Raw genomic sequence first — 27,215 nt, 5'->3', positions numbered from 1 at the left:
TTGAAAGTTGTTAAGAGAGTAAAATTCAAAGTTCTCATCACAAGAAAAAGTATAACTCTATGTGTGATGATGAATGCTAGCTAGACTTATTGTGGTGATCATTTTGCAATATATACAAATATCAATTCATTATGTTGTGCACCTGAAACTCATATTATACGTCAGTTATATTTCAATTTGAAAAAATAAAACATGATAAATTGTATATACTATAAAATATTATAAAATTATATATAATTTTGGACGGGAGAGGTGAGACTGTATAAGATAAATTCCTCTTTCACGACCAGAATTCGATACTGTCTAAAGTTGATAAATTAGGAAATAAACACATAACCTATTATATATAAATACATATATGTGGTGATTGATGTTAGTTAGAAATGATTGTCTCTGGGGAGTAGTACTAAAGTTGGGAAGCCATGTACGTTTCATTTAATACCACTCTGCATGCTTAGAATTTTTCATAATATTTTCATTAACAATAAAATGTGAAAATGAATAAATAAATGTGAACCGGTATTTACATGCTTTCCTTTGCAACATGTTTTCCAGAGCACTGAGAAACTGAAGACCGTTCTTATCTGCAGAACTAAGAGTAGTGTTAGCCTTCTAAGAGTAGTGTTAACAGGTGATAATTTACTCTGATGCTCAAAACACAGTGTGTCAGACATGATTTACCTATAGCTAACACATGCCCCTTGGAGCCTGCTCAGCATCCTTCTGTCCATCACTCCCTTGCTCTTTTTGCCAATTACCTGGTCATAATAATAATAATAATTAAAATACATTACTATCCCTTCTATGTTGTCTTTATTATATGATCCTTTTTTCTGTCCTTAAAATTCTAGTGGAATATTTTACTTTCCTTTCACAGAAAGTGAAATTAAGTTGTTCAATTTGGAATGCTATTCCCAATTGATTTTACCCTTAGTAGCTGCCAATCAAAATGAAAATGATCTTTTTGCTTGAACTAAATAAATTGTACTGTCCTCTAGACCCCATTATTTTCCAATTGGAGAATTTACCTCTTCAAAGAAGCCAAGTCTTGTTTGTCCTCAGAGAAATCATTTTGCACTTACACTCCAGGCAATGTTTGAGTACTCAGTGATTCCACCCTTCTGTTAATATTTTTATATCCTTGATAAGTATGCAAATGAAACTGATCTTTCTGTAATTCTCAAGTTATAGGAGGGAGTTCGTGTTAGAAAATTTCAGATACTCAGATACAATGACTTATTAACTCACAACGTTTGACAAATATGTTAATAATGTTATCCTTGCCAAAATCAGTTTGGCTCATTGGATGGAGCATCGGCCTGAGGACTGAAAGATCCAGGGTTTGATTTCAGTCAAGGGCATGTACCTTGGTTGTGGGCACATTCCCAGTAGAGGGTGTGCAAGAGGCAGCTGATTGATGATTCTCTCTCATCGATGTTTCTGACTCTCTCTCTCTCTTCGTCTCTGTAAAAAATCAATAAAATATATTAAAATATAATAATAATAATAATAATAATAATAATGTTACCCTTTAATTAATTAGAACTCTTGATTGTATTGCATCAGTTCCTTGATAAGAGTGATTTGAAACCCAGCTATCTTTTAAAAGACTATGGTAAACATTTAACATCTGTGCGACTCAGTTTCTTCCTCTATAAAATGGGTATAATACCACCAATTTCACAGTTACATCTTTCATCCTATCTAAAATACCATCTCCATTATTCTCTTTTCCCTTTATCTGAGTTATTTTTCTTAACTGTATTTTTATCTCTATTTGCCACTACTCTTCACATCTGTTCTTTTCTTTGTTTATTACCTATCTCCCATACCAGACTACATATTTCTTGAGGACAAGGCCCTACCTGCTTTATTCATATCTATATCTGCAGCTCTTAAAACAATGCTTAGCATATATCAGCTGCTCAATAAATGTTTCTTGAATGAATGCTTGAATGAAGAGTATGGCTGAATGATTAAAATTATATAATGTATGTAAAATTTTAGCACTCTTAGGAGATAAATATTCACCAACTTGTCTGAGCTCAACTACTTAATAAGCAGAACCATTAGATTTATTTGTTTGGGGGTTTTTTTGCCTACGGGCAACATGAAAAAAAATTTTACTGAGAAGCTAAGGGCTCCATGAACCAATAAAGTTTGTATGCCTCTGCTGTGTAAGTTACAGACAAAACACTTTATCACATGCAGACCAGAAAATAAAATTCAAAATTTGCCAAGAAGTTCTAAACTATGGTGGCCCACTGAGAGAATATTGTTCAAAAGAAATATTCAAGCGACCAGAGAAGCCTGAGCAAACTCCTTGAATGCTGAGTCAAAGAGTGGGCAAATGAAACTCTTGAAGAGTATTCCATCCCACAAGAACAACCCCTAAGCTCAGGGCATTCTTCCCTCAGTACAAACAAAGAAGGAAAGGACATTTTGTGCACACCATTTCAACTCTGAACTGAGAATCTACTCAAGCAGGACAAATGCAAGAGGTGAGTAAGTGAAGGAAGGGGAAGGAAAAGGCTGATAATTGTGGAAATTCAGGATTCAAGCTTATTTGTACTTTGCCCTCAATCACCATCTATAAAGTTTCATATTAATAAAATTATTCAACTTATAAGCATTTCCTATCATTCCTGATCCTAAAACTATGTGATTCAGTGGTCTTAATCAAAAATCTAAATTCTACTTTTTTCCATTAAAAGATATTCATCTAATACACAGGATATCCCCAAAAAAATGTATATGCAATTTAACAGCTGATAGCTCAATTTTGAAAATAAAATGTATTTTAATAAATACTGCATTTATAATTATTCAAAGTGGGTGTATACATATTTGGGTGATACCCTATATATGTAGATATATTTAAAGTCCCTCTGCTTGCAGTCTGGCTTGACATTAAAGGTTTGCAGTCTGGCTTGACATTAGAGCTTTCCCAGTATTTGACTGTGTGTGTGTGTGTGTGTGTGTGTGTGTGTGTGTGTGTGTGTAAGAGAGAGAGAGAGAGAGAGAGAGAGAGAGAGAGAGAGAGAGAGAGAGAGAGAGAGATCCAATGCAATTCCTTCCACCAAGTTCTTGTCCTACATCATCAAGGCCTTACTTGCTATCAATTGCCCAATTTTTTTATTTTTGGTATTATAAGGCTTCTGGAATATAAACACATTTCAATCACTTCCAATGCTTATGCAGTCAAATACGTTCACTATATCTTCATCCACACTTTCCTCCCCCACATCATTGTCTTCCACCTCAGTGCCAGTGAGCCCTTTATCAATCTGTGTCTTAAGTTTCTTCTTACTCATCATTACTCTAGTCATTAGCTTTAAAAAAGAAAATGCACTCTCCCACCATTTTTAAACTTCAGGAGATCTGCAAACTTAGGAAAACTCTTTGGCTTCATCTTTGCTTCAGCAGGAAGCTCACCGTCGAGATCACATGACATGACTTATTTTTAGGCAACAGGAAGAAAATGTTAAGTACACTCAACTGCACAGATATCCAGTTGCTAGTCTCCTTTAAGGTTTTCAGTTTGCTGGGAGGCAGCAGGCCAGGTTCCAATCCTAGCATCACCACTCAGTAACTTTGTCACCTTCAGAAAGACACTGGACCTTTCTGATTCCCAGTGTCCTCATCCATAAGATGGTGACACTATCTTCTTCACCTCATGGTGAAGACTGAATATATCTAAGTGACAGGTGGAACACAGCACACATTTTTCTCATTTTTCTCTTTTTCCTTCTTGTGTTATTTATTCTTGGTACTGTTAATTATCTGCCAATCAATTAAAACACTTAAGTCATCAGTATGGATTATCTGATGGTCCTGAAACAGTAAAGTGGAAAGATTAAAATACAAATCACAGTGGGTTTTGTATGTGACTGCTCTACCTTATAGCCATTCCCCTATCCTTCAACAATTCTACAGTCAATAAGTCTAACTAGGTAAGTGAACAAAAGAAGGAAACCACGTGTATTTAGACAGATACCCTAGCTTCTGAGACCTGCCCTCCTCAGATTGTGCCTCCAATCTGATCTAAAGGTGAGTTTTGAGAGCTTACCTTTAGATCAGAAGAGATAGCGTGAGGTATTACAAATTCTCCTGGTGGATTATGGATTATTAATGCTCAAGGCTCCTTTCCACTTTGTGACTACAAAACTCGACCAAGAGAACTTCTAAAATTCAAAGGGTGCCAAACAATTTTCCAACAAGCAGTGTTACTTAAATAAGGGACTTAGGTTTACCTGGAAAACCTAGGATTGTCCTCAATATAAACCAGAATTGGGGGTGGGGGTGGGGAACACAATGGAAATAAGAAACTCAGGTTTGAAAAATCAGCTTTGAAATTCTAATTCTAGGATAAGATTTCAGCCCACCACAGAGCTAGGTACAACAGCAGGCCATAAATACATCTGTGAGAACCACTGCCTCTCAGGAATGGACATTGCCACCTTCAGCACTGCTTATCTTTGAGAAAGGAGTGGGGTGGAGAACAATAATTAAAGGGAAAAAATAACAGATGTGGATTAGGACCATAAACTGCCCCCTTCTCTCAATTCTAAGAGTAACTTTAAACAAACTGGTCAAAGATGTGCCTTTGTGCTCCAGAAACATTTAGAAAAGGACTCATGGGTGTCTGGAAGATAGTGATTCTCCATATTAATATTGCTATTTTCTTTAGGGGCTCAGAAATTATCCTCCCTGCTGGCTGCCATAGCCATCTTTCCTTAAAGACAGCATGTACATGTTCTCCTCACACAGCCTAGAGAGTGATTAATTAGCACCATCATGGGCCCAAAATAAATAGGAGACTAGTCCTCACTGTCTAAAGGCCCAGATTATTTTAACATTCCAAGAGTAACCAAGGCAACCAGAGTTTGAGAAACACAATATTACTGCCAATAAAACTTTCTAATTTGTTCGATTTTTAAGACAGTTATTCTTTAAAACTGAAAAAAAAAAATTGTGTTAAGTTTTAATGACACTTGGAAAAATTTTCAGTATTAACTTCCAGCTTTATAATCTAACTAAGCCCACTCCAAACTTAATCATCACCAAACATTTGACACACACACACACACACACACACACACACACACGCATAGTATATTTATATATCAAAAATGCCGTATCTTTAGCATACATTTATAAACAGGCCCAAAGAGAATTTTTCACAGAAATGTTAATAATTTCCATAAAACTCCTCACATACTGTATGACACTTGCATATAATATTTTAATTAATTACCTATTCAGGAAGCACTTGGGTACTTGTACGATCCAACATGATTAATGCAGCGTTAGTGTGAGGACATAGTAAAAATTGCCTAATAAACCCTTCCTCAGCATGCTTCATATTTTCAAAGCACTGAAGCTCAGTAAATGATCCAGGGGCCGGCAGAAAGACTCCAATCTGTCTGGCACAAGATCTGGCCTCTCTGGCTCAGTTTGGGTTAGGCCAGGCAAGCCACATAGGACATCCTTGGGCTGTGAGGAAAGACAGACAGAAGCAAGAGCACATGGCACTCTGCAGCCTTCAGAAGCCAATTTGAAAATATACCTGTGCTGAAACCGGTTTGGCTCAGTGGATAGAGCATCGGACTGTGACTGAAAGGTCCCAGGTTCGATTCCCATCAAGAGCATATGCCTTGGTTGCAGGCCCATTCCCAATGTGGGGGTGTACAGGGGGCAGCTGATCGATGATTCTCTCTCATTGATGTTTCTAACTCTCTATCCCTCTCTCTTCCTCTCTGTAAAAAATCAATAAAATATATTTTTTTTAAAAGAAAGAAAATATACCTGTGTCCTTCCTCCTAGACAAATAGCGGAATTACGATGGCTATGGAGAAGTAACTCTAGCAGAGGGGAAAGAAGAAATTGAAGATGTTCCTTTCCTAAGAATCGCTACTACTTACTCGTGCCTACTGTGTGCCAGTGCTGTGCATTCTGCAGACTTGATCTGATGCATTCTCCAAAACTCCTTGCAAAATATGCCTGAAAATTCCATTGATCTGAAAGGAAATCTGAGGCTCAGAGATAAGGGGTGAGGAGTTTTTGCAACTACAAAGTTTTGTAACTTCAAAGACCATCCTGTGCCTCTCCTTTAAAGGTACTAAGCTGGAAAATCTATATGTTCATAGTAATTTTTATTTTCCTACTTGATAGACACAAGGGTTTTTGAGAGCTTCACTTTCTGCTCACCACATCTTCGTGCAAAGAGCTTAGAGGAGAGAGAAATTCTCCACGTGGTCTCTGGCTGACCACTCGGACACCTGTGAGCCTGCCCCAGTGAGCCCAGGGGTTAGAGCAGAAATCATTTGTTGGCCATTAAAGGACCCACAGAAGAGACAGTGAAGAAGAGTGTAAACAATTGCTATAACTCCCTTCACAAGGACTCTGTCCTCCAGGTAGTGGACATTAGGGGTTGTACGTTTCTTCCGTGTTTTATTTTGTTTTATTGATTTAACTTTCCTTTGGGGTGGATGAGTTAAAAGGTTAATTCTAGTTATATGTTCAGTCTTGGTGGAACTCATTACCCTACTTTCCATCACCAAAACCAAAGTCAAAGCTCACATCCTCCCACTATACAAGGCGAGGGCATGGATATGTGAGGGAGCTTACACCTCTCCATTACCCAGTGTGGTGGCCTTCTGATGCCAATCAGATATGCCAGCCCAGACTTTGATTCTGGAGCAAAACTGAAGGAATAGCCAGACTTTAGGTACAAGAACTATAAAAGTATCTGGTGGTAACCACATCCTTGCCCAGCAGTAAAGAAGTTCTGACTACATTCTCCCTGCCAAAAGATGGGTGGCTGCTTTCTCAAGATCTGCTAGATATGTTTTTCAAACCTGATTCTTCACCTCCCATCAATTCTATGCATTCTCCCAATTAAGCAGCCAACATTGATTTGTTGCTTGCATTCAAGCAAATATCTCACACACACACACACACACACACACACACACACAACACTGTAGTAGACTGCATTATTGTTCTTAAATATTAACCAAGATGGCCTTCACATACCCCTCAACTTAACTTTAGACAGCCTTCCTCCTGACTCTAGGCCCCTGACCTCCCATGTAGAAGCATTTACTTCAGAAAACTTGTAAATTTTCGGAATTATAAATTTTTTTCTCTGCCCAAGTAGATGTAAACCTTTTTTAAAGCCTCTCACCAGTTTTTATCTCTGAAATGTTTTCCCAAAGACGTGGGAATCACCACTTGGAAATATAATCTTCAAAGAAAATAGGACCCAATCACCCAGACTCTAAAATGGTAGATAGAAACCTGAGTTAGGTAGGATTCCTTGCTCCAAATTATTGGGTCTAGTAATACTTAATGTCGTTTTTAAACATTCGTTTAAAATCTTGCTTGGCGTTGACTTGTATTGACATAACCTTCAAACATGTGGTATCTACAGAACGTGTGAAGTGCAATTAACAAGTTTTGCTTGAAAAAGTTTGTGTTTGGTTTGGTTTTTGTTGCCAAACTAGGGCTAAGAACATGGCGGATGAAGAGCATATTCGGCACTGCATGCTTTATGAGTTCCAATTAGGAAGAAAAGCAAGTGAGGCTGAAAAAAACATCTGTAGTGCTCTTGGTCAAGATGCAGTTAGCGCCAGAAAATGCCAGCGTTGGTTTGAAAAATTTCGCAAGGGAAATTTTTCGTTAGATGACAAGAGTGGTCGAGGCCGTGTGTCCAATTTTGATCAAGAAGCTCTTCAAGCTCTTTTGGTGCAAAATCCTCAAATTACCCAACAAGAGCTTGCAACAACTTTAAATTGTTCACAAAAAACAATTTCCAATCAATTGCGTGCACTTGGCAAAGTCCAAAAGTTTGGAAAATGGGTTCCTCATGAGTTGACGGACAACAACCATAATCAAAGAGTCACAATTTGCAGTTCGCTCCTCTCTCATCAAAACCCTTTGCCGTTTTTAGAGCAAATTGTTACCGGAGATGAAGAATGGGTGCTGGATGTTAATTTGAAAAGGCGGCCTCAATGGTTGGACAAAAATGAGGCTCCGCAGCCCACGCCAAAACCTGACTTGCATGCGAAAAAAGTGATGTTGTGTGTTTGGTGGAATTTTAAAGGAATTCTTCATTATGAACTTTTACCATCTAACCAAACCATTACAAGTGCAGTGTATAGTGCCCAATTGGAAAGGTTAGCCCAAGCTTTAAGAGAAAAAGAACCCGCGCTGATTAATCGGAAGGGCGTAATTCTTCACTACGAGAACACACGACTGCATACTGCAAGAATCACTGCTGAAAAACTGCGCCAGTTGGAATGGGAAGTTCTCCCTCAACCTGCATATTCTCCTGATATTGCCCCTTCCGATTACCATTTGTTTCGTTCTTTGCAAAACTTTCTTCTTGGAAAAAAATTTAATAATGAAGAATGCCTCAAAAATGCATTGACCGAATTTTTTGCATCAAAATCACAAGAATTTTACAACAGAGGGATTAAAATGCTTCCTGAGTGTTGGGCACAAGTAGTAGAAAACAACGGCAACTATATTGTTGATTAAATTTTGTTGTATTGTTTAAATAAATTCGATTTAAAAAAGTATTAGAGAACGACGTTAATTATTACTAGACCTTTATAAAACTGCCCATCATAAAGACATGGAAGTTTATGTTTCCTTTTGGTAAAGCCAATTAGCAAACATAGAAGGCCAATAATCCCCACACCACCATTCCATCTCTTAAAACCCTCCCACCCTTTCTTTTATGGAGTTGGTACAGACTGAGTTCAGGTCTCCTTCTCCCATTACAATAGTTTTGAATAAAATCTTCCTTGTCTTTTTAAATTGGCCCAGTATAAATTTTGTTTGGACAATATCCACTGACCTTACTAAAGAGAGGACCATATTCCTCACCCCCACTGATACCAGGTTTAGCCAATGAACTTGCTCTGGTCAATGAAAAGTGAGCTGAAGGGATATGCTTACAATAACCTCATCTATAGAGTGCCCAGTTTCCTCTTTCCAAGACAGAGGCTGATGTATCCATCTGAGTTCTCAAGGCAACAGGAGCACAATCACAGCTGATCCACGTGTGCACATGTGGCATGAGCAAGAGATACATCTTGGCCATTATAAGCCATTGAGACGTTGGTATCATTTGTTACTTCAGCACAACCAGCAATCTTAACTAGTCACAATTCTGGTATTTGGCACTGCAAAGGGGAAGTTCTAGAATGAACCAACTGTCTTCTGGAAACCAGCACTGTGACATTGCCTTTCCTAAATTCGTTTAGTGAGCTTCAGACATCCCAGAGGGAGTACAGGGTAAATGTGGGCCTTTAAAAGCAGCCTGCGTACCCACCAAAAGAGGTAAGCTTGTGTGAGCAAGGGGCCAACCAGGTCTCTGAACAATCCCAGAATATGTTCAAGGAGGCTTTTTCTCAGTGTTATTCAAAATACTCTGTTATTCAAAATTCTCCGTAAAATAATTTTGAAAAAAAATTATGAATCCCCTTTACATATTTTAAAACTGCCATCCAAAAATTTTCACAAGTTTGAAAATTAACTTGTTAATAAAAGATAGTAAATATTAAATATTTTATAAGACAAAATAAGATAAGGATTGACTTTAACTGAAATCAATGTTTTATGACATACTTGATAAAATGGGTTTTAACTATTGTACTGAAAAAACCATGCTGCATCTAAAAGAAACCACATGAAATATGTATTTGTAGTTTTACACAAATACAAATATAAATTTGTATTTGTATCTTTAAAATGTTATTCGTCCTGGAAAACATGGATTTTTTTTTTTTTTAATTAGCACCACTAACTTACTTGGAAAAGCCCAGCTTCATTCTTATCAGAAATATATATAAACTACAGAAAGACAAGAAACCCACCAGGTTTAAGTGTCCTTGATTAAACATTAAACAAGCCCTCCTCCAAAAACCAATATTTCTCATCATCCCTTTCTTTAGTGCACGGGAGGTCTCTAATCCTGGGGCAAATGCCCTCTATTAATATTTCACATAGATGAAAAGTAGGCCTTTATTTTGTAAAGTGGTGGAACAAACATACAAAAGCAGGAAATGTCTAAGGCAATTCTAGAAAAGAATAAACGTGGAAATTGCGAATTTTGAAAGCAGCGTGTCACTGCAAATTCTTAAAACTACCCATGCATGAGAACCCTTGGAAAGCACGCATGCCCCTGTTTGAAGAATGCATTTTATATACATATAAAACACATCTGGTGTGTTTGTGACAAAGAAGCAGATGGGCAGGCGAGTTCTCAATGGTGCTTTTGGATTCATAAGACAAGTTGGAGCAGAAAGCCTAATCCCATGTGAAGTGACTCCTCCCTGAGACCAGGGGTGAGGCCCCACTGCAGTGCAATCCACCGAAGCTACCGAAAAACATCGGGAATCATTCCTGGCCACCTGGAAGACTGAGAATTGTGTTTCCCGAACTCAAATCATGTATCTTAGAATGCCAGCAAGACCACAAATGTTTTCCCAGCTTTATACATATGTAAGAACTCATAAGTAATATACCTAATCTCTTCTACTTAAACACACACACACACACACACACACACACACACAAAATACCTGCTACTAACTTTTGAATAAAGAACTGTCAACATTCGCACATTCAGAACTTCTGCTGAGAAGAATTTATCATAATAGAATGATCTCTAAGAACATCATGTCACTGAGTAGTAGTTTAATAACGATATATTTCTTAGCTGGGGAAGGAGGCTTTTTATTAAGCTGTGGATACATTAAATATTATTATAAGTATCATCATAAATTAATCTTACAATATTATTTCAATGACATTTTCTAAAAAAAGAACAAAAACTATAGTTCAACATACCATCTAGGCAGACACCAAGAAAAATATTGTATTCTGTCCTGCTTTTAAAAAAACTATTTCAGAAATACAACAATCATTGAAATGTCACAGAGAAAAATATATCGTACTTATATGTCCACTGCCTCATGAAAGCAGCATGTTTCCTTAAACACAAAACAATTACTCTGTAAAATTAATAACTCTCCTCTATCAATAACTCTATTCCTTTAAGAATTGGTGACTATGATGATTCTATCCATATTAGAAGTTTGAGGTCAAATCCTAAAATAATGTTTTAAGTTGATATCAGATTGCTTGAGTGACCTTTTATTAGAGTAATTTAGTACCCATGACGATTTAATTACACATTTCTTTTGGAAAGGATGTGGAATAGAACAAAAACAAATAACAAACAAACAAATAAAAAACCACCATAATACTGTTTATATTAAGAAAAAAATTCTATATAATAAAAGAGAAACATGTAAATTGACCATACCTCTGCTATTCTCACCAGCCAATCAGGAGTCAGCATGCAGATTAACCCAACAAAAAAAAAATGGTGAGTTCATTTGCATATGCAGGCAGCCAGGAGCCTGGGTCCCAAGAACATCCTTGGGACCCAGGCCGCTCCAAGCCTATAGGCCCTGAGCAGCAAGGGTCCCAGAACACCCAGGTCAGGAGTGGCTGGGAGCACCAAGTGAGCTGGGTCCTAGGACAAGCAGCCAGGGGTGCCAAGCGCAAACTCAAGTGGGATAGGTAAAGTTCCCACCCCACAGCCACTTGAGCCATGTCGCCATGATGACATGGTGGAAGTTCCCAACCTCTGGCCACTGTGCCCATGCCAAGCAGCCTGGATCCATGTCCCCCAGCCCATAGACACAGCGAACGCATCACCACCAGTCTTAGGGGCATGCCCCCAGCAGCCGGGGACACACCCCTAGCCCAGTGGACACAAAGCAGGGGAACTATCCACTGAGCCAAACAAGTTTGAGCATAAACATGTTTTCTGACCACTCATTGACTAAGCTCCCTGTGCACCTCCACTTGCAGTGTTCTTGGTAACCTGGGTAATAAGAATCCAAGAAGGTGATCTAGGGTTTTTCCACAACACTCCTGGAGGAAAAAACAATGGTCTGCTGCTGGAGGGCTAAGAAATATCATATCCTGCCCTAGCCGGTTTGGGTCAATGGATAGAGCCTCAGCCTGCTGACAGGCAGAGTCAAGGTTTGATTATGATCAAGGGCATGCACCTAGGTTACAGGCTCCTCCCTGGCCTGGCCCAGGTCAGGGCTCATGCAGGAGGCAACCAACCAAAGTGTCCCTCTCACACTGATGTCTGTCTGTCTGTCTGTCTGTCTGTCTGTCTCTCTCTCTCTCTCTCTCTCTCTCTCTCTCTCTCTCTCCCACAGTCTCTAAAAATCAATGGAAACATATCCTCAGGTTAGAAGGGAGGGAGGGATGGAAGAAGGAAGGAAGGAAGGAAGGAAGGAAGGAAGGAAGGAAGGAAGGAAGGAAGGAACGAAGGAAGGAAGGAACGAAGGAACGAAGGAAGGAAGGAAGATCATATGCTATGAAAGACACATCTTGAAACTGCCTAAAGAAAGTTGTCATTTTTTCATGGTGAAAGGACTAGAATCTATGTTGATGAAATTCCCAGTGGCTGCAACAGCAGGGAGATGGGACCCCCTTATGCCCAGACTGGGGTGCAGCCTGAGGTCCTTTGCCTAGGCTAGGTGCCATGCAGCCTCAGGTTACTGCTGTTTGATTGTGACATTACAGCATCCTGGCTAATTTGCATTTTCCTCTATTATATAGACAGATTACTGACTATAATCCCTATGTTGGTAATTTACATCTGTGTGACTACTTTTATAACTGATAGTTTGAACTTCTTAATCTCTTCACCTTTTTCACCCATCACCCCAACTCTCCCTTTCATCTGGCCATCATCAATTTGTTCTCTATACCTATGAGTTCATTTCTATCTTGTTTATTCATTTATTTTGTTTTTTAGATTCCACATGTAAGTGAAATCATATGGTATTTGTCTTTCTCTGGATGACATATTTCACTTACACCTTCTACATCCATCCATGTTGTCAGAGGCAAGATTTCATTCCTTTTTATGGCTGAGTAATATTCTATTATATTTATACACACAATCATTTATTGATGAATATATAGACTTCTTCCATTAGCTATTATAAATAATCTTGGAATAAACATAGGGTTGCACATAACTTTTTGAATTAGCATTTTGTTGTATAAATGTAAAGACATTCATCACCCTGAAGATATTAATTTTTTTTTTCATTTTAAAGCCTTTTCAGACTATTCTATTATCTCTGTTTCCTCAATTGTAAATTCTTGTGTGTATTAAGTCATCTCTTAATATGATCTCTTTAATGATACTGACCTTATTCAGGTCTTTGAAATTCCCTAACTTATTTTTTGTGAGAGAATTTTCCTGTGTGCTCTTATGTGCTTCTGCTTAATCCCATGTTTTCATAGAAATATATATTCGCTGGTTGTATAATTTTCCCTTTTACATATTTCTCTGAGTTTTGTAGGAGAACAGAAAATTTCAGTATGTGCTTTTTTCATCAGTCTTGAACTTAAAGGTCTTTTATCACCTGCCTGATCAGAGGATTTGGGCAATAGCCTCCTAACTCGTCTGTCCTCCCCAGTCTCTCAAGTTTCACTATAATGAATGTTATCCTTAAAGGTTCAGCTGAGGACCTAATCATTGAGTTTGGTGTTGCCTAAAAATCAATAAAACATGCTCCTAAATCCTTTACTCCCAAGAGAGAAAAAAAATAACTCTAAAGTGGAGATCTTAGTAGGCACTATAAAGCGTAAAACCCTTAAAATTTAGACCTATTTTCTTTTTCAACCTACTTCTCCACTGCATCTCTTCACATACTATCCTCTAGCCATCCTGACTATGCAGAGAATCTATGAAATTTTATGCTTCCCTGAATTTGATGAAGCTCACTCCACTTCCATGTCACATTATCTTGTCAAGATCCAGATAAAATACCAATATCTCTTCTATAAAATCTTCTGTATGTTATGGACATTTTATGATCTGACCCTCCATAAAATATTACCCATATTCCTATTAGTGTACTTATCTCATTCTTCCTTAATGCATTAGAGTCCCCGACTATGTAATAACATCTTGAGGCAAAGGTTAGTTATTATTTTTTTCCATATTACAAACAGCACCTAGTACAATGTTCAGCATATAACAGACACTCAAAAATTTTTTTCAATGAAACATAACCCTAATTCCAATTACTAGAAATGCTGTTTAGCAAATATAAATTCATAAAATTAAACTGAAAGAGTTAAAGAGTTAAAGAATTAAACTTAAGAGAAATGAAGACTTTCAAACTAGGATTCAGTATCATAGCTTTAGAAATTTCCTTTTCTTGAAATTCTGAACCTATACCAACCTCAAGTACCATTTCCCTTTGTTAAAGTGATAGCCCAGCCTTCTGGGTTTTATTGCATGCCCTTCGTTGCATTTACCATACTAAAGTATAACTGTGTGTGTACATGCCCATGCTACTATGGATTATAACCCCTCTGAGAATAGAAATCAGATACAAAGACTAAATAAAAGTCTGCTGACTAAACAAATGCTTAAATACCACTTTTTCCCTTATTTGTGCTCAGAATAGCCCCAAGCTATCAGGAAACCTGCTATTATTCTCATTTTCCAATAGACAAACCAGAGTAAATGGAAGTTAAATCAACTCATGGTCACAGGGGAAAGGAGCTTGGTAGCAGAATTAGCTCTTCTTGAAATTAATCACCACCTTTCTAGATATTTCAACATAATGTGAAGCTTCCACAGTCAGAAATAGAAGAATGGGAAAACTCAGATCTCTTTACATAAAGATAATAGCCCTCCCAATAATCTATTCTCTCTCCCTCTCTCTCTCTATATATATAGATAGATAAATAGATAGATAGATATAGATATATGTAGATATATGTAGATATATGTAGATATATATATATGTGTGTGTGTATATATATATATATATATATATATATATATATATATATATATGACGAGCAATGACCACCAGGAAGCAGATGCTCAATGTAGGAGTTGCTGAGCTGTGGTGATTCGGCAGAGCAGTTCTTGGGTGACACATCTGGTACCACAGAGTAGGGAGCCTCATTCCAGGGTGCGTCACCCAAGAACCACCCTCTTGCAATCTGGGACCCCTCAGGGAATGTCAAGAGCCAGATCCAGCCCGATTCCCGAAGGCTGGGCCAAGGGACCCCACCGGGCCTCTAATATAGTGAATAAAACTGACCCTTAAGTAATGCATAGAGTTCTGTGTCATCATTCTACCAACTTCCAGAACATAACTAATAATATAAACTAAGTTGTCATCTATACACTGATAAGCACAGAATAATCATTTCTAGGTGTCCAGGGTAACCATATGAATGTAACCTTTTCCTCAAAGAAGGATTTTAAAGCACTATAAATATCATCTGATTTAGTGTATGTTAATTTCTATCATATTCAGCATTTTCATTACACAGAACATCCTCTATTACAAATAAGAGGCTTCTACTAAAACCTCTCATAGCTATTTAGAATTTGTTATTATTGCTCTTATTATTCATTTTACTAACTTAATTGGGTGTTTACTATATGCCAAGCGTGTTGCTAAGAGCTACATAAATTATTTCATTTACTTTTCATAAAAATATTATGAATTGGGAACTATCGTTACTGCATTTTAAAAGAATTGAACTCAAGATATAAAGTAATATGCCCAAGGTCATGCAGCTAATAAGAGATTGAGGTGGGAATACTTCCCAATGCTTTCTAGTGTCACAGCCCTGGCCCCTATGCTATGTGGACACTGCCTCCCGTTAGTATTAACTAAAAGGATATATTTTGTCAAATATTCTTGTGAGTTTGACATTATAATCATACTGAGCTGTATAAAATTGCTTTTGTTGACCAAAAATGGTTCAACCTAGTAAGAACTTAAAACGATAATATCTGTAGCTTTTGGTTCCTTGTCCATGTATTATTTTATTTTTATTTTGTACAGTGAATGTATTTAATGACTCCTGAAATTACAGTTATTACAAATTACAGTATAACCAATAAAACATAAACTCCAGTCAGGCCCTTAATGCTGATCACAGATTGATATGAGAAACACACTGAAAAGATGTGTGGCCAGGAATTCTCCCCCTAAGAAAGCCAGTTCTAAACCAGCACATGCTAGAGCTATGGGCAAAATTGTTTTCTGCAAATTTGCAATTATTTATTAACATGGTATCTCCATTTCCTTTAAAATTAAAGTAAAAAAAATTCCATGAAAAGAGAATAGAATAGAATAAATGCTAGCAAATGCTCCTTTTGGTAAGAGAATTTAAAAAGTAGGGCATTCATGCAATCCACTCTCCTCCTTTATTGATCCCTTTGTTCTTTTCATCCGGTCTTAGAGGAAAAGGTGTCTTGCTGTTTCTTCAAGGACTATTCCTCCTGTTTGTAGTCTTTATCCCACTCTCCATCACCTCTTCTGGAAAATTCCTCAATAAATGTTTCTCTCTCCGTATCCTTACCTGCATTCCCCCTCCTCCTGCCTTTAGCTCTCAGATCAAACACGAAATGTTCAGGTCTCCTGGATCTATATACACACAAGCCCTTTCCTCAGAACTCTCTTTCCCTTCTTCCTCTTCTCCCTGCAAAAATGCTTAACAAAGTGGTATGTTCTGCCTATACTTCTGCCTCACCTCCCACTTATTCATCATCCCTGGCTTTTGCTCTCATCTCTCTTAAATCCTTCTCAGGAATGTCACAAGTGACCCCTACTTACTATTCTTACCCTATTTGATGTCTCCCTAGATCATGTTAATGTGGTATGCTCTCTCCTCAAAGCCCTCGCTGATATCATTAATACCCAACTTCCCAGGTTATCTTCCTATCTCTCTGACTGTTCCTCTCAAAGCCTTCCTTCTTTCTTCATCTTAGTCACAATTTTTTCTCCTTTGGTCCAAGAGTTCAAACTGTTCCTCATTTGTCTTTTACCACACTCTCCTCCTCTCTCCCCAATATGCCACTTTAAAACACTGAAACCCATTTACCCTCTCTCTCTTAAAACCCACTCCGTCTTTTTGCCCTTAGATCCATTCCATCTCCCAAGTGGAAACCACCCAGGCATTCTGCAGTCCTTTCCCAACCTGTCTACAGCCTCCTCTCTTGTCATTCCTCACAGGCAACCAAGAAGACATGGAGGCAGTCCAGGGTTCTCATCTTGGATGGCTCACAGCATGTATATCTTTATACATAACTACAGGCCTGGTGCACAAAATTCATGCACAGGTAGGGTCCCTAAGCATGGCCAGAGATCAAGGCTGATCAGGACCTTCTGCAAGCTGCCTGCTAGGGCTTTCCTTCATTTCCTGCCACCACCTGGTGGACAGAGCATGTCATTGCAAGCAGTCGAACTCCAGGTTGGTCAAACTCTCAGAGACAATTTGCATATTAGCCTTTTATTATATATAATGTTTTCTTTACCTGATATAGTCCTTAACGTTCAGATTCCTGCTCAAGTGTCACATGTGTTATGAAGCTTCTTCTATCTCTTCCTAAGAACATTCATTTCTTCCTTGGTGTTCTCAAAGCACTTTGTGTACACTGGTAATTTATAGCATCTATAGCCTTGGTACTATGATAATTTTGAGAACTCCTGCCCCCATTCATTTGGGTTCCTATCTTTATTGTTCCTTAGCAAAGGAGACTTGTGTTGTATTCCCTATTCTATGTCATGAAACATTGAACAAGTACCTAGCTCATCGGAAGTCTTCAAAGATGTCTGCTTCATTGAGCTGATCCATCTGCCTGGTGTTGTTTATAAAAATTCCTAGTTAGAGAAAGGGGCTTATATTAAGTAAATTTTTAGTTCCTTTGAACACAAATAATTCATTATGTGAGACATCAAAAAAATTCAAGGGAAGTAATACAACATTTTTCTTCCTGAAACAAATGTTAACACCAAATATGATCCTTTATGGTTCTTGTGCAGAGAAGGTTACCTCCACTGAAGAAACAGAATAGCTTCTCTTGAGAACACCAGTTTCCAATGTCAATCAACTGCTCACTACTGCTTTCCTAATTCCTACTTTAAAAGTCCAAAATGACAAATTATCTTACAGGTCCCTGCTCAAATACTTGATTTCTTTCTGGAATGTCAGTGATGAAGCCTATTCCTACTCAATTTGGCCTCACTTTAATCCAATGGAAATATCTCTTCCTGCCAGCTTACATTTTATTTTATAAAATTCTTTGTCTCCTCTCTTACTTTTCAGGATAAAATATCTTTGATAAACTTCCTCTAATTTCTAAACCTTGTGAATTAAACTCTCCATAATTATGTTATCCCAATTAATGGCAGAAAAAAGAAACTAAATTCCAAGTAAGATGACAATAAAAATAAATACTGGAAAAATAACAGCCAAAGACTTTTCCAGCAATAACATTTAGTAAATGTTATCAAATACTTAAGAAATAACAGAGTAGGTTAGTGACTAAAGATGTTATTATCCAATTTTAATCCTCATCAAAACTCTGCAAGGTAAATCACATTATCATTGCTTAACAGATCAATAAACCGGGATTCAGAGAGGTTCAGTAATTGCTCAAGGTTAACCAGGTAATAAATGGCAGTTCCTTGCCATATGTTGAAGTGACCTGAGGTAATTTTCTTAGGAAAAAAAAAAAAAAAAGTTGACCTGCCTGAAGGTCACTGCCTCTGCTCACTGACATGTGGTTTCTTGTCAGACACATTATTCCAGAACAGAACTCCAATCCTATATTCTGCCTGCATTTACACTGTGTGCTGTGCTAAGAGCCTTAATACAATTTCCTCGTGTGAGTATTGAATGAGTTATGAATGGGGCAGTATTATTTATTGCCTTAGAGATAAGGAAACAAAGCTCAGGACCTGAAGCCTCACAATTAGTGAAGCTGATTAACAGTGTTCCCAAAAACCAAATCAAATGTCTCCTTCAACTACAAACATGGCCCACACTGCCCTAGATCAGCAAGATCTTGTTTGAGAATATCACCAGAAACTTGTCATTACCATTTTGAAATTTGTTCTTAAGTCATTTTTTATTCTATTGGTCTTCTAGGTCTTCTGAAACATCTCCTCCTATCATACCAACTAACCAAAGAGCTGTGTAGCTTTCACTTTCTGGATTTTTCATAGCAATGACTGCTCTCGTTGATTCACCTTTGGGTTTTCAGGCACTCTTTGCACTGAGGGGCACTGTAAGAAACAGCAGGGAATGGTGATAAAATGTCTGTGCTATGAAACTAGTCTGTTGGGTTCCAATCCCAGGACTGCCACTTAGAACAGTTGTTATTACATAATAAAGTATAAAAATATTAACGATATTTTACAGAGATGACTATATACTGTGAGAAGAGAAAAACAGAAGGAAAGCATTTGAACATAGTTTCATGGAAGCTGAAGAGAAGGTATGTTTAAAGGAGTTGAGAAATCATGTGCCTGATCCCCTGCAAGGTCACTCTATTAGTCTGCCAGAGGTTGCTGTAACAAACTACTACAGACTCGATGGCTTAAACAACAGACGTGCATTTTCCCTCAGTTCCTAAACCTGGAAGTCCAAGAAGAAGATTCCAGTTGGTGTCTAGGGAGAGCTTTCCTCTTGAGTTGTAGACAGCTGCCTTCTTGGTGAGCTCCCATGGCCACACCCTTATGACCTGATTTAACCTTAATTACTTCCTCAGAGACCCCACCTTCATAACAGACACACTAGGACACTGGGAATTATGAACTTGTGAATGATGGGAGGGGAGGGGCTTTCAATCCATAAGTCTCTAAAAGGTTTGGCCTAAAGTAGGTCTTTGGTGAACTTAAAAAAGTTTTCAATCATGCTATTGCAAATGATAGGAGTTCCTTCCTTTTTACAGCAGCATAGTATTCCATCGTGTAGATGTGCCAAAGTTTTTTTTGTTTTTTGGATTTTTAATCCCACTCATCTGCTGATGGGATGGAGCTGAAGAGCATTGTGCTAAGTGAAATAAGTCAGAGAAAGATATCACATGATCTCACTCATTTGTGGATTATAATGAGCAACATAAACTGATGAACAAAAACAGATTTAGGGACAGAGAAGCATCAATCAAACTGTCAAACCTCAGAGGGAAAGTAGGGGAGGATGGAGGTAAGGGTGCAATCAACCAAGGACTTGTATGCATGCATATAAGCATAATCTATGGAGGCAGACAACAGGGGGTGAGGGTGAGGGCAGGACTGGGGGGATTGGTGGGACAATGGGGGAGTAAGACACATTTGTAATACCTTATTAAATTTTTAAAAGTTTTCATGACTTTATAAATTATTCTCCAAACACTGTAGCAGGTTTATGATTCCTCTCTATTTATTCAGGGAAACATTTTTGGAAGATTAAATGCAATCTCAATTTTCACATATTTTGACAGAAAAATAGTATATTAAGTTACAGATCACAAAAAATGAACTGTACTTATGCTGTTAGTAATCACAGAAAATAGAAGTAGTTGGTATGTACAGAAATGTTTTTCTATCAGTTTTTCATTATTAAAAATTACTGCCATTCCTGGCCTTTAAAAAAAATTCTTAACCTTGTTTTAAAGGAAAACTTGCCAGAATAGCATGGACATGAATTTTCATTGTATAAATTATCCCAATCAAAATTTGTATTAACCTCTGACATCTTCATCCTCTCCTACTGCTGAATCTAGGGCTAATTAATACCTATTTAAGCATTCAGCTTTTGCCCTGTAGGCCAAGAAAAATTTGTCCACAAGGCAAGAATATATTTACACAACAGTAAATCTCAATGAGGTGAGAATGCTCTTTTTTAAATTTTATAAAACATTTTATATAAAATATAAAGCAAGGGAAATTTGGAAAATGTAAACATGGAAAAAAATTTCATGATACCACCTCTCTTAGTAATTATCACTATTATACAGTATTTCCTTCAAGTTTTTTTTTCATGAATATTTTTATAAAACTTTAATTATGGTGTACAAATAATTGTTTATTATTTTTCTCAATTAACATTACTATAAACAATTTTAAGTTTTACATATGTACATATGTATTTTATGTATTGACTGCACAACATGTCTCTGAAAGATTAACTATTTCCCCCATGGTGGTGGACATTAGTGTTGCCTCTAATCTTCCTAATTTTAAATAGCATTATGAAGAACATTTTCCTGCATATACCTTTTTCTATCTTTGTAATCTTTTCTTATGTTTAATTTCCAAATTACATGCTTGTTCAACAAGAATGATTCTTTTTTTTTTAATTGATTTTTTACAGAGAGGAAGAGAGAGAAACAGAGAGCCAGAAATGTCGATGAGAGAGAAACATCGACCAGCTGCCCCCTGCACAGACCCCACCGGGGACACGCCCGCAACCAATGCACATGCCCCTGACCGGAATCGTACCCGGGACCCCTCAGTCCACAGACCAACGCTCTACCACTGAGCCAAATCGGCTTCGGCATTTATCTGATTCTTGATACATATTCTCAAACTGCCTTTAAAAGGGTTGCACCAATTTTACTGCCATCAATAATGTTGGTAAGCAATCAATGTCACTTGACCCTGATTCTCTCAGCAAAAAGTTTTCCTATCAAATATGCAAGAAATAAAGTAGATACATGGCTGTATTAATTTTACTTCCCTTTTTACATAGAACATTTGTCTTTTCATGGTTATTTTCCAGTTTTACTTTTCCTGTGTGAGTCATCTATTCATTAGCTTTATCTGTTCATCTGTTAGAAGCTTCATCTTTTTTCATTGATTTGTATGAGGCCATCTCCTTTACTCATAAAATTATTTAGTACTAAAAGTAAGAATATTAGAAGGATCCTTGACATTTTACTGATGTTATACTAAGCTGAATAGTGAAATCAGACACTAATAAATTAGAATTAAAATATCTTGGGAGCATTTCACCAAGTTCTGACAGTTATTTGAGGGACAATTTGGAGGCTTTAATAGTCTTTTGTTTCACTGGAACTTACCTGTTATAATTATACTTATCCTTTGAAATTAAAATAAAAGGATTTTTTTCCAATATGACATGCCAACCAATTAAAGACAAATTTTCTTATTCCCTATCCCTCTCCTAACCTTTTAATGCATTACTGTAACAATTTAATTAACGCAAATAAAACTGATGATCCTGCCACCCTGAAACTGATGCTTATACCAAATCCCAAATTATCTGACATTATTGAATATTAGCATTATTATTAATCACCTCCATTCACTAAAAAATTACTAAGTGCCAGTCGGTGTGCTGTTTTAGATTAATTATCTCATTTTATTCTCAAAACAAACTTTCAGAGCCATATTAGCCATTCCAATTTACAATTGAGAAAACATAGGCTCAGAACAGTTAACTACCTGGCCAAGGCCAGCCAGCTAACAGGTGATGGAGAGGAATACCAACCCAGAGCCTGTGCCCCTCACAGTTAAGCACCTGGCCTTATAGCATGCAGCCCTTACCATCGCAATATTGTGTATTAACTACTGATTTAAAAAAAACTTAGATAAGAATATTTTATCAAGACCATTTAGTATATATATTCTGGTTGGAAACTCCTCAAATGATACCTCCATTAATAAACATAGCATCAGTGGTTACATTTTTTAGAGCTTGGCCTATGTAACTTGACTAAAATTTAAATCAGAATTTTCATACTAGTAATTTGAATAGCAGAAATAACATGTAAACATAAAATTCTCAAATTAAATAGTTGCTTGCTTTTGATATATTTTGCATGTATCACCAATAGATTTAATCAGAAAAACTATATATCCTGCAAATTGAACCAATTGTTTCATCTTCTAACCACTTTCAGAGGAAGTAAAACCCTCCTCCCATACAATAGGGGAAAGAATGGGTACAAGAGCACTAACCAGTTTGGCTCAGTGGATAGAGTGTGGGCCCATGGACTGAAAGATCCCAGCTTTGATTCTGATCAAAGGCATGTTGCAGGTTCCCCTGAATTTGGGTGTTTGCAGGAGGCAACCAATCAATGTCTCTCTCACATCAATGTCTCTGACTCTCTAACATCAATGTTTCTCTCTGTCTCTCCGTCTCCCTTCCACTCTCTCTAAAAATCAATGGAAAAATATCCTCAGCTGAGGATTAACAAAACAAAAAAAGAATCGGCATAAGAAACTGGGCACAGCTGGCAGGGAGATGGCAAAGAAGTATTCTTTCCTACTGGTTTCAGATAAAGCATGTCTCTATGGACACCTGGGCTTTGGGCTACTGCCCTCCAAAACAGTGAGGAAATATATATCCATGTTTTAAGCCAAGCATTTTGTGGTACTTTGATAAAGCAACCCTGGGAAACTAACCAAGGTTTTTTTTGAAATAACATTTACTGATTTTTTTTTATTATTATTAATGGACATCCTTAGTGTCTATAAGGCATCTACTTAAAAATTGGTTCAAGACATTAAACTTCATGCCATAAGGAAAGGGTGATAGAATTGCTATCCACATTTCCACATTTCTTCACTCAAATTCCCCTCAAAAATCATTAAGAATAGTTTTCTAGCCCTAACCAGTTTAGCTCAGTGGATAGAGTATCGGCCTGTGGACTCAAAAGCCCCAGGTTTGATTCTAGTCAAAGGCATGTATCTTAGTTGCCGGCACATACCCAGTAGGGAGCGTGCAGGAGGCAGCTGATCGATGTTTCTCTCTCATTGATGTTTCTAACTCTCTATCCCTCTCCCTTCTCCTCTGTAAAAAAAAAAAAAAAATCAATAATATATATATATATATATACACACATACATATATATTAAAAAGAATGGTTTTCTACTATAAGGTGTTACTTTTAGCATATCGGATCCAAGATCATCAGTAATTGGCATTCTAATTTGAAAGTCATCAGCGTCTGTTTATTTCAATGACCTTTGATCAATTTATTGTCAAGACTAGTTTGTTTTCCTGCCCTTCAAGCAAATTGCTTCCTATTCCGTTTTCTAACTTATACACTATATTTATGATGAATGCTAAATGTTCTTTACAAACAACTGAACTCTGCTTTTGGTTTTGTTGCCAATTCTCTTCTTGGCACCTAATGAAGAGACTGTTTTCTCAGTCATCCTTTCACTTCATGCCTACCTAAAGAGTATTTTGTCATTTTTGGTGCATTTCACCTTCTATTCACCATATGTTCCCTGGTTTTATCCTTACTTGCCTTATTTTTGGTTTAATAGTCCTTTCTACCGTGTTTCCCCGAAAATAAGACATCCTCCGAAAATAAGACCTACTTACAGGTTTCCTTCTAAGTGAAATATAAGGTATCCCCCCAAAAATAAGCCCCCCCCCCCCCCCAGGCTAAACATGAGAGATTTGGTCCACTGATTCTGAAAGAAATGGAGTCACAAAAAATTCACCAGAAAGTTCAGGAATTGGATTGTTATTATGATGTTCCAGAAGATGATGACATGATTGTCATTGAATAAATGAGTAAAGTAAATTCTTGATCCTGTAGGATTCACAGTTTTTCTGGTTTGTGTTGACAACTACTGTACTACCGTATGTATACAGGTAATAAATTTCCTTTATTTTCATTTAACAATAAATGTGTACTGTATTCTTCTTCATGGAAAAATAAGATATCCCCTGAAAATAAGACCTAGCACATCTTTGGGAGCAAAAATTAATATAAGTCACTGTCTTATTTTCTGGGAAACAGGGTAATCCTTACTCTCTTGGGCATTTGAGATCTGCAGTTCAGTGTAGCTACCCAGGTTTCCTCTGTTCTCTTCATCCTCTTGCCATCCTTATAAGTGCTGCTTTCAAAAAAATCTAGTTTGCATGGATCCTTCTACTGATGCATCCTTTCTTATAACTTATTTAAGCTTAATAAAGTTGAGTTTCCTGAAATTTACTTTATTTACACTACTGGTTTTACATTTTTTTTGTCTTGTGGTTCAACTCCATTGAACAATTCAACACTAGCTAATGCAAGTGTTTCCTTATTAAACACACTAAGCTCGATGATCTATGGAATTTTAAAAAAACCAAAACTTTAACATAAACCATAACATACTTGAAAAACAGTATTTCCAAGAGATTGCTACACAAGGTGACTACATGTGGACATGACTTAGTTTATAAAATTTCTTTTCTCCCAAGCTATCCTAAGATCCCTGGCAAGCAGAGCCATGTGGGAATGAGAAGAATGGTACATAAACTCTATGACATGATTTACAAATATATTTTACAGAAAGCCAAAAAAATATAAAGTGCACCTATCAGAAGTTTCTCTTATTTCCTTAAATATCAAAGTTTACTAATCAATTTAAACTTGTATTCTTTAAAAAGAATTTTATTTAGAAGCAATTTCAGGATCACATTTAGTCTAAAAAGTACATAAATTTAGATCTTTTTAAACGGAACTGTTTGATGGTGAACACAATCTGAAGAAAAACTAGGGTTTTTAAGAGTTCTCACCTTGAACTTTCTATCCTGCATATGTCTCCTAATTCTAGTGACAATCTTCTGTGCATTAAATAAAAGCTATGAGTGCTTTTCTATGATTAGGACTATCAGCTGTATAGAATTCTGAATAATGGGTCATTACATTTGTGTACTAAAACTTTGGCCACCGGTATTTCTGATAACTACTTTTCATAGTATACTTAGCAATCTTACTAGTAATATAATCAATATTAAGATTGAATATTTTCTAATATTGAACATTTTCTAATACACTGAAAGACACACTCAGGTAAAAATTATGAATATGTTATATTCCAGATTTTAACATAAATTATTATTAACTAGAAGCCTGGTGCTTGAAATTTGTGCACTTGGGGAAAGGGAGTCAGTCCCCAGGCTGGCCTGTGCCCTCTCACAGTGTGGGAGCTTGTAAGATCAATTGCCCGTAAGAGATAGGCCCCACCCACCCGTCTGAGGTTCCTGGATGAATTGCCCCAAAGAGGTAGGCCATAGCTGCAGACACCCCAGGCCTTGCAGCACAGAGCTGCTGGGCCCCACCTCCTCCACACCGTGCATACAGTGTCATGTCCCCACCCACTCGCATGTGCCCACTGCTCACAAAGACTCCTCGTGATGGGTTGTGACAACATGAGGACATCATGGTGTGACAGCATGACGGCATAATGGCATGGCGACAACCTAGGGTTTTATTAGTATAGATTCTCATAACAACTCTGTATGACAAATATTTCACCCCCTATGAACAGATCTACATTAATAAAAGGCAAGCATGCAATTTGACTGTCCCCCTGCTATATCCACCAGCCAATCAGGAGTGAATATGCAAATTAACCCAACAAAGATGGCGGCAGCTATGAAGCTGGAACAAGCAGGAGGCTTGGGTTTCCCCCAGCAACCCAGGAAGCCAAGTTTTCCGCCCACCCTGGCCACGGCTGAAGGAGTGGCTGGGGACCAGGTTTCCAGGGGCAACATAGGCTTCCAGTCTTCCCTGGCCTCCACTGAAGGAGTGGCTGGGTCCTGGGTCACCAGGGGGCGTGGCCAGCCTGAAAATAGCCCTCAGTCCTTACCCAGGCTGGCCATGTCCCCATGGAGTAAGAGTCCCTGCTGGGGTCCTGGCCAGCCTAAAAACAGCTATCAGCCTCTCACCCAGGCTGGCCAGGCATCCCAGCGGGAAACCCCACCCTGAAGGGGGTGTGGCCAGCTTAAAAACAGCTATCAGCCTCTCACCCAGGTTGGCCACGCCTCCCAGAAGGGACCTTCACCCCATGGGGGCATGGCCAGCCTGCAAACCACCACAGACCCCTCACCCAGGCCGCCTCATGCCCCAAGGGAATCCCCATCCTGATCCAGGACACCCTTCAGGGCAAACCAGCCAGTCCCCACCCATGCATCAGGCCTCTATCTATACTAATAAAAGGGTAATGTGCTAATTAGACTGGGAGACCTAACAGGAGACCTTCCAGATGTTCTTCTGGGAAAAGCCTTGGTGTTGGGGCTGAGGTAGAGGCAGTTAGAAGCCAAGAGGGGAAGGCAGTTGTGGGTGATCAGGCCAGGACAGGACAGCAGTTGTGGGTGATCAGGCCAGTGGGAGGGACCATTGTGGGTAATCAGGCCAACAGGGGCGGGTGGGGCTTTGGGGGTGAGCAGACCAGCAAAAGGGCCAGTTGGGGGCAAGAAGGCCATCAGTTGGAGGTGATCAGGACAGCGGGGAGCGGGGGAAGCAGTTTGGAGTGAGCAGGCCAGCAGGGGGGAGGCAATGTGGGGGCAAGCAGGTAAGCCAGGGAAGGAGGGGGACAGTTGGG

The 27,215-nt window shown here is 38.1% G+C and overlaps 1 protein-coding gene and 1 long non-coding RNA gene across 2 annotated transcripts in view; both read right to left on the bottom strand.

Moving 5' to 3' along the window:
• Positions 1 to 27,215, bottom strand: part of HS6ST3 (heparan sulfate 6-O-sulfotransferase 3) — a 682,367-nt gene that overhangs the window by 606,605 nt on the left and 48,547 nt on the right. The window lies entirely within an intron of this gene.
• LOC118729840 lies at positions 1,068 to 19,694 on the bottom strand. The gene is made up of 4 exons (XR_004991280.1): positions 19,683 to 19,694; positions 17,303 to 17,404; positions 13,479 to 13,482; positions 1,068 to 1,077 (listed from the first exon to the last, which is right to left on the bottom strand). It is a non-coding gene; the product is annotated as an uncharacterized LOC118729840 (long non-coding RNA).

Source organism: Pipistrellus kuhlii, unplaced genomic scaffold (assembly GCF_014108245.1).
Source record: "Pipistrellus kuhlii isolate mPipKuh1 unplaced genomic scaffold, mPipKuh1.p scaffold_m20_p_3, whole genome shotgun sequence".
Taxonomy (NCBI): domain Eukaryota; kingdom Metazoa; phylum Chordata; class Mammalia; order Chiroptera; family Vespertilionidae; genus Pipistrellus; species Pipistrellus kuhlii.
This window is presented reverse-complemented; position numbering and strand designations above follow the sequence as displayed.